This window comes from Myotis davidii, unplaced genomic scaffold (genome assembly GCF_000327345.1).
Source record: "Myotis davidii unplaced genomic scaffold, ASM32734v1 scaffold575, whole genome shotgun sequence".
Classification (NCBI taxonomy): domain Eukaryota; kingdom Metazoa; phylum Chordata; class Mammalia; order Chiroptera; family Vespertilionidae; genus Myotis; species Myotis davidii.
Window position 1 is genome coordinate 1731461 of NW_006290306.1, and position 6649 is coordinate 1738109.

At 50.0% G+C, this 6649-nt stretch overlaps 1 protein-coding gene across 2 annotated transcripts in view; it reads left to right on the forward strand.

The window, feature by feature from the left end:
- VIL1 (villin 1) overlaps window positions 1–6649 on the forward strand; it is a 34463-nt gene that overhangs the window by 5716 nt on the left and 22098 nt on the right. Inside the window, exon 1 of one of the 2 annotated variants that reach the window (XM_006763330.2) lies at window positions 3505–3531. The exons of the other annotated variant lie outside the window; for it this stretch is intronic. The gene's annotated coding sequence lies outside the window, so the exon portion shown is untranslated. Of the gene's footprint in view, window positions 1–3504; window positions 3532–6649 lie in introns of those variants that run through there. 2 annotated transcript variants of the gene reach the window in all.

Sequence of the window (6649 nt, forward strand, 5' to 3'; positions counted from 1 at the left end):
GTAACCTTTCAGTCCGCAGGCCAACGCTCTATCCACTGAGCCAAACCGGTTTCGGCTCTTTTTTTAATCCTTATCCGAGGATATTTTTTCAAAGAGAGTGCAATGAAGGAGGGAGGGAGAAAGAGGAAAAGAGAGAGAGAGAGAAACATCAATGTGAGAGAGGCATATAGATTGAATGCCTCCCGCACATGCCAAACAGGGTTCAAACCTGCAACCCAGGTACATGCCCTTGACCAGGGATCTAACCCACAACGTTGGCGTATCAGGACCATGCTCTAACCAACTGAGCTACCTGGCCAGGGCCTTGTATTACAGTTATGAAGAAGAATGTCCTTATTCTTAGGAGATGAGTGATAAACTAAATATTTGGGGCCGAATAGTATGATATCTGCAACATACTTACACACACACATACACAGCAAATGAGAATTTTTGAGCCCATCAGTGTTTATTGTGATACTATTTTACTATCATTTGTATTTTTCTGTTTTTGACATTTTCATAATAAAGAAATTGGAGCCGAGGCCGGTTTGGCTCGGTGGATGGAGCGTCGGCCTGCGGACTGAGGGGTCCCGGGTTCAATTCCGGTCAGGGGCATGTGCCTGGGTTGCAGGCGCGTCCCCGGTGGGGGATGTGCAGGAGGCGGCTGGTCGATGTCTCTCTCTCATCGATGTTTCTGACTCTCTGTCTCTCTCCCTTCCTCTCTGTGGAAAATCAATAAAATATATATATAAAAAAAAAGAAATTGGAAATAATTTTTAAAAACATAGGTTCTCCTCCAAAATCCTGAGGCTAAATTAAAAGCACCAAAGTGGAGTAGAGAACCCATAAATGACAGGCAGGTTACCAATCTTAATGCATTAACTATATAAGCAATCAACAAATTACTTTAAAATTCACAAAAGAAGACATAGGCAATACATATATTTAAAAGTGGTCTATCCCACTGGTAATAAAAAAAATATATAAATCATCACAATGCTGATTTTCTTTTTGACATTCAGATGGACATTTTCTTTTCTTTTTTTTTTTTTTTTGGAGTAACCAAACTTTATTTGTAATAATAATTCTTTATTGTTGACAGTATTACATATGTCCTCTTTTCCCCCCCATTGACCCCCTCCCGCTCCCCCGCCCCCAGGCCCTCACCACCCCACTGTCTGGGGCCATGGGCCATGCATATATGCATACAAAGTTCCTGGTTGATTACTTTCCACCCATTCACCCTCCCGCGCCTTCCCTCCGAGATTCCGCACTCTGTTCCATGCTTCTGGGTCTCTGGATCCGCTCTACTCATCAGTTTATTTTGTTACTTAGATTCCACCTCATCTACTGATGGGCACTTGGGCTGTTTCCAGATCTTAGCTATTGTAAATAATGCTGCTATGAGCATAGGGGTACATATATTCTAATTGGTGTTTCGGGATTCTTAGGATATATTCCTAGAAGTGGGATCACTGGGTCAAACGGCAGATCCATATTTAATTTTTTGAGGAAACTCCATACTGTTTCCATAATGGCTGCACCAGTCTGCATTCCCACCAGCAGTGTATTAGGGTTCCCTTTTCTCCACATCCTCACCAGCACTTGTCATTTGTTGATGGTAGCCTTTCTGACAGGTGTGAGGTGATACCTCATTTGGACAAAGATTTTCTTAAAAACTGGAGCCCAGGGCTGGGAAGAATGTAGAGAAACAGGCAATCGCCTGTTTGCCTGTCCTGAACGCGGGGCTGCCAATTAACGCAACTTTTCTGGAAGGCAGTTGGCCTACTCACATCTTTGACCCAGCAACCCCACTTGTAGGAGTTTATCTTAAAGAAAGAATAATGAATGCAGTCTAATGGCAAATATTTCATAGTAAGAATATTACCACAGCATTCTTGATAGAATCGAATAATTGGATATAATTTAGAAGTCTGAAAACGAGCTATTGGTTACAGAAACTATGCTATCTAATGGACTGCCATGGGATAATCAAAATGAAGTTGCAAAACAACAATCATGTCACAGAAAAAGATATATGGATGTATGGTCATTGGCTTCCTCATTCCCAAGCTCCACGGGCCCTTCTTTCACCTCTAGAACTTGTTTGCTAAGCCCATGTCTTCTAGGAATTACTTTTTCTGCCTCTGTAATTTACGCAACATATGTTCTCTTACAGAAAATAAAGTATATATATGTAGATAGATCAATCAATCCATAGATAGGTATCATATATATATAATACATATATGCTGTTGAGAGAAATGCTAATAGTGACTTATCTGTAGATTACCTTTATAGTGGAATTACAGAAAAGTTTTTCTTTCCTTTTTGCCTGTTTGTATAATTGAATGAACATATACTTCTTTTTATTCATAAAAAAGGTATTTTTTTCTTTCTTAATATATTTTTATTGATTTCAGAGAGGAAAGGAGAGGGAGAGAGAGAAAGAAACATAAATGATGAGAGAGAATCATTGATTGGCTGCCTCCTGCTGGGGATTGAGCCCACAACCCTGGCATGTACCCTTGACCGGAATCGAACCTGGGACCCTTCCGTCCACAGGCTGATGCTCTATCCACTGAGCCAAACCTGCTAGGGGAGGGTATTGTTTTCAAAAACAAAATTTCACTTGCAGTGTGTTTACGCTTAACAGGCTGCACGTCAGAGCGCTCACACTTGCACACACCTGCACATATGTGCACACATGGAACACCCGGTCTCCAGAACTCAGGGAGGTGTCAGGAGGAGGGCCGCCTCGCCCAGCCCACTGCATCTCACCCTCCAGGAGACGGGAGTTCAGAGGTGACAGGAGAATTTCTGCAGGGATGCAGGCTGGAGGGCTGCTGCCCAGGATGCTGAATTTGTGGGCAAAGCCAACTTCCGCACTTGAGAGGGTCGCTCTCCTTTCCCATCCTGAATCCTGGGCCCCGGGCTCAGGAGGGAATGGAGACTGGCTGCTGGGAGAGGGTGGCAGAGTCCAAAGGCGCTGGTTTATGGCAGCTCATAAACACTCCAGGTGGAGCCTGAAAGGGGGGGGGGGGCAAGAAGAACAATGTGCCCCCTCTGAGCGAGTGTCATGCCAAGTATGAGACCTCTAGGGTGTCAGGGTCCCATCTGTCCTGGAGGGACCCTACGAGTGAACCCCTGGCCCTGCATCTCTGGCTCTGGGGCTCCCTTGCCCCAGGAACCATTCCCCCAGGGGAGGAGAGACGACTGCGGAGCCTGTTCCCTGGCAGGTGCCATCAACCGCAGTGAGGGCCTGGGCTCTGGGCAGAAATGCACCCCATCCCTGGCAGAATGCGGGAGCCTGGGGTGAGGGACTTTGGGTCTGGTTGTCGAGCTGTCCTTAGGCTCCTGGCTCCCAGGGACCTGCTGGGCTCCTGCCTCCCTACCCCCTTAGCCATTCTCTCTCTCTCAAGGGCCCTATCTTTCCTTATATGGAGAGGGCAGTTCCTAGAGGAGGGGGGTGGGGACAAAGGTCGCTCTCCCGCAGCCAGCTCGCCACAACTCCCTGAGATCTCCCAGGTGGCAGCTGCCTTCTCCAGCAAGGTAAGGCAACCCTGCAGGGACACAGGGACCATCGGGCCCATTGGTGGTGGGAGAGGACAGGGTCCCTCGCTTCTCTCTGGCAACGTGGGGCCTCCTGAGGGGGAGCCTGGGTGCCCTGGAGTCTGGGAAGAGCCGTGAGCCTGTGGCTCCCTTGGCTTCCAAGTAAAGACTTGTGCAGGCTCCACCATGGACCCTGCCTGCCGCTAGCCCACGCCTCACTCCAGGTGTCAACCATCCCCGTTGCCCAGACCTGAGGAGAATCCAGAGGTGCGGGACTTTGGGACTTAAAATTCTGACAGTCCTGAGCTAGCCAGGACTCACTGACCTCACTCCTCCGCTCTCTCACCCCTTTACCCATTTCTTTTTCATCTGAAGTGGTTTCTTTCTCGGTGTCACCATTCCCCTGACACTCCTGGGATCTCAGGAGTCTTGTCTCTTGGGTCCTAGGGTGTGATCAATAGCCATCAGGGGTTGAATGGGCAAAGCAGAGGCAGGGGACTGGGTGCTTGGCCCTGGTCCACGAACTGCCCCATCTCCCTTCCACCAGGACCCATTGTCCCCTTGGCCCCAGTCAGCTGAAATGGGAGCGAAGGCAAGAGACGAGTCCAGACTAGCGTCTTGGGACACACTGACCACCCCCTTCCCAGGAAGCCTGCTCAGGCACCTCAGGGCCGGGGGGGCAGAGTCTGTAGGCTGGGGGGCTGGGGTGTGTCCATCCTGCTGCTGTTACGGGCCCGGGGAAGCAAGAAGGTGTCCTTGTTTTGGGGACAGTCACGTCTCTGTCCAGCTCAGACTGCATGACTGAGGACTAAGAGCTGTGACAGCATCCCAGGCTCTCTGGGACCTGAACTCTGAGGACAACAGGGCAGCAGAGAAGAAAGGGAAGATGGGACCTGGCTGGATAGGAACCCTAACTCCCTCCAAGGCCCCAAGAATGTCAGTCCCTTTCCATTCCACAGTGCAGTCTTCCAGCTATTTGCTGAGCACCTACTATGTGCTAGGAGCTGGGGGCTGCACAGACAAACATGTCTAGGTCCTTGGCCTGGAGGACCTCGGGCTTACAAACAGGTCGTTTCATCACCATGTGGTCGGGGGACAAGACAGCCATCGGCCCAGATGCTTTGGGGCCCCAGACGAGGGGCCCTGAACTAGCCTGAGGATTCTGAGACAGTCTCCTGGGAGAAAGGAGACCTAAATTGAGTCCAGAAGAACATTTAAGTATTAGCCAAGTGAAGAAAGGTGGGAGGGCATCAGCAAAGGGGATGGTAGGAGCAAGGATAAGGAGGGGAGGGTGAGAAGCAGCATGGGGGGCCTCCCTATAACCACTTGCTCACCCCTGGCCACAAGGAGGCTCCCCCTTATCTGTCCAGGCTGCTGGAGGTCCCCAAGTCCTGCTTACCTGAATCTCCTCTCTGATGGGCAAGAAGTACCTCCTCGTGTCCACCCTCTATTCCTCTTGCTGTTCATCCTAGAATCAGAGCATGTCCCTGGTGGGACTTCAGAGATCATCTAATTGATTAGGCCCATGTTCATACAGCTAGTGTCAAAGAATCTGCCTCAGAGAAACGGGGATATTGACAAAGGTGGTGAATGAAATAAAACAAACATTCTCTTCCTTTGCACCACATTTGTTGTCCTGAACCAGGAGCCCTGGCAGCCTGGGGTCCCTGTGCGTTGGACTCATGGAGGGGAGCAGGGCCATCAGAGACACCAGGCAGGACCCGGCACACGCTCTGTGCTGGCCATTGGCAGGTGGCCTGGTCTGCTGGAGGGGAGGCTGGGCCCGGAGACCTTGCCCCAAACTCCAAAGTGCCAGGGCGAGGGGTCACCACTCAGGACTCAGAAGAGGGAGTTTCTGAGCAGTAAAAGGCCAGGTCATTGTCCCAAGAGGTGACTCAGAGTCAAGGTGCAGAGATTAGATAGAGTCCAGGCTGTCATTTCGAGGCTGGGTCTGCGGGGCACCCTGATCTTTCACTCGTTATGGATCAGTTCAAGGAGCACTCATGGAGGGTAACCCTGGGCCAGGCTGGGTGGTAGGCTCGGTGGGAGGGGCAGCAAACCAGGGACGAGGACAACTGGGGACCAGGTCCTCCGCCCTGGTTCCTATCTGAATCACCGGGGAATTTTGAAAGCACCCATGCCTCGCCTCTCAAAAGGCAGAAAATAAAGCACCCATGCCCAGGCCCTACCCAAGCCTAGTTAAATCAGGATCCCTGGGAAGTGGCTTGCCCACTGGAGAGTCAGTATCATTTAAAAGCTCCCCAAGTGATTCTGATGAGCAGCTGAAGTGGAGAACACAGTTACAAGTCAAAACCAAAAGTGTCATAAATGATACCATGAAAGAGTTTGGGAAGGGGAGGTTTCTCCCAGCTGAGCAGGTGGAGGGTGGTTCACAGTGGGGAGTTCACTCTGTCATTCATTCATTCATTCATTCATCCATCCATCTATCCATCCATCCATCCATCCACTTAGCCACCCATCCATCCATCCATCTATCTACCTACCCACCCATTCTTCCCCTGATCTCACTCCATCAATAATTCATACAAAGCAATAAGACACATTCACCAGAGGAGGGGGCAACTTAAAAGGCTTCCCCCAAAGTCCATTCTTTTAGGAATTCTGTCCTCATTTTCCTTCCTCTGTGTCCCTGCCCTGTGATATCCCACTGTTCTCCCTCTTCCATCAGGAAGGTAATGGGAATGGAAGTGGGCTGGCCCCTGGAGGCTGCAGAGGGGAGTCAATTGCTTGGTGACAGCCTGGGTCCGGGACAGATGAAAACCTTAGCCTTAAGCAAAGTTCAGGGCAGCCCAAGGAGCAAGCTGATGGACAGTCTGACTTGTCGAGGGTGAAATCAATTAAAGTACATCCAATCCAGACGTCACGCCTTCTCAGAGTGACAAATCTATGCTGGAAACTGAGAAAGACGGAGGGAGAAACGTGTCCCTGACCTCTGGGAGACCGGCTGTTCCCTCTGTCAGGGAGCCAGGCCCGGAGTGAGATGCGTGCATGATGAATTACCGCAGCCAGCAGCCACCTCAGAAAAGGACGGGGTGAAAAGGTTACCAGGGAGACCCAAAATGTGAGGAATTCAACCAAAAATAAAGATAAATTA